This window comes from Rousettus aegyptiacus, unplaced genomic scaffold (assembly GCF_014176215.1).
Source record: "Rousettus aegyptiacus isolate mRouAeg1 unplaced genomic scaffold, mRouAeg1.p scaffold_m13_p_4, whole genome shotgun sequence".
Taxonomy (NCBI): domain Eukaryota; kingdom Metazoa; phylum Chordata; class Mammalia; order Chiroptera; family Pteropodidae; genus Rousettus; species Rousettus aegyptiacus.
Genome location: NW_023416307.1, coordinates 128,938,063 through 128,939,913, shown reverse-complemented (window position 1 = coordinate 128,939,913; position 1,851 = coordinate 128,938,063). Strand labels below are relative to the sequence as shown.

At 34.3% G+C, this 1,851-nt stretch overlaps 1 pseudogene; it reads right to left on the bottom strand.

The window, feature by feature from the left end:
* Window positions 1–331: 331 nt before the first annotated feature.
* LOC118601949 lies at window positions 332–450 on the bottom strand (annotated as a pseudogene).
* Between the last annotated feature and the right edge of the window lie 1,401 nt (window positions 451–1,851).

Here is a 1,851-nt window from a genome sequence, read left to right as displayed (position 1 = left end):
TTCTAACAGGTGTGATGGTATCTCATTGTGGTTTTGATTTGCATGTCCATAATAGCTAGCGATGTTGAGTATCTTTTCAAATATTTGTTGGCTGTTTGTATGTCCTCTAGGGAGAAGTGTCCTCTGCTCATTTTTTGATTGGATCATTTGTTTTTTTGTTGTTATTGAGTTGTATGAGTTCTTTGTCTATTTTGGATATTAGGCCCTTATCTGAGGCATTGCTTACAAATATATTTTCCCATTTGGATGGTTGTCTCTTTACCTTGTTGATGATTTCTTTTGCTGAGCAGAAACTATTTATTTGTTTGTTTGTTTGTTTTTTATTTTCTAATGCCTACAGCACCTGGTATTCCTAGGTGGTCTCCCATGCAAGCACTAAACAGGCCTGACCCTGCTTAGCTTCTGAGATCAGACGAGATTGAGCACATTCAGGGTGGCATGGTTGTAGACTGAGCAGAAGCTTTTTAGTTTGATGTAGTCTCATTTATTTATTTTAGCTTTTACTTCCCTCACTTTTGAGGTCAAAGTCATAAAATCCATTTTAAGTCCAAGGTCCTTGATTATAGTTCCTATATTTTCTTCTATGCATTTTATTGTTTCAGGTCTTATATTCAGGTCTTAATCCATTTTGAGTTAATTTTGGTATGTGGTGATAGCAGTCTAGTTTCATTTTTTTGCAGGTGGCTTTCCTGTTTTCCCAGCATCATTTATTGAAGAGGCTTTCCTTTCTCCACTGTATGTTTTTTGGCTTTTTTGTTGAAAATTCTTTGCCCATATATATAAATGGGTCTACTTCTGGACTCTCAATTCTGTTCCACTGGTTTGTGTGTCTGTTTTTCTGCCAATACCATGCCATTTTGATTATTGTCACTTTGTAGTATAATTTGAAGTCGGGCAGAGTGATGCCTCTAGCCTTGTTCTTTTTTCTCAGGTTGGCTTTGGCAATTAGGAGTCTTCTGTGCTTCCATACAAATCTGATGATTTTTTGTTCTATTTCTTTAAAAAATGCCAATGGGTTTTTGATGGGGATTGCATTAAATCAGTACAGTGCTTTAGGTAATCTGGTCATTTTAACTATGTCGATTCTTCCAGTCCAAGAACATGGAATATCTTTCCATTTCTTTGTATCTTCTTCAATTTCTTTTAATAGGGTCTTATAGTTTTCATTATATTGGTCTTTCACATATTTTGTTAAATTTATTCCTAGATATTTTATTCTTTTTTATTGCAATTGCAAAAGGAATTTTTTTTTTCACTTCTTTTTCTGATATTTCATTATTAGAGTACAGGAACACCGTGGATTTTTGAATGTTGATTTTGTATCCAGAGACTTTACTGTTTTGCTCGTTGTTTCTAGTAGTGTTCTTGTGGAGTCTTTCGGGTTTTCTATATAGAGAATCATATCACCCACAAATAGTTGACAGTTTGACTTCTTTGTTTCCTATTTGGATGCCTTTTATATCTTTTATATCTTTCTCTTGCCTGATGCCATACTCTAGGACCTCCAGAGTTATATCGAATAACAGTGGCAATAGTGGACAGCCTTGCCTTGTTCCTGATCTTAGAGGGGAAGGTTTTTTTTTTTCATCATTAAGAGGGTTTTTCATATATGGCCTTTATTATGTTAAGGTACTTTCTTACTATACCAGTTTTATTAAGTGTTTTGATTATAAATGAATATGTTGTAACCCATTGAAGGCTTTTTCTGCATCTATTAATATGATCATATGATTCTTATTTTTTAATTTGTTTATGTGGTGTATTTCATTAATTGATTTGCATTTGTTGAACCATCCCTGCGCCCCTGGAATGAAGCCCACTCAATTGCGGTGTATAATCTTTTTAACATGT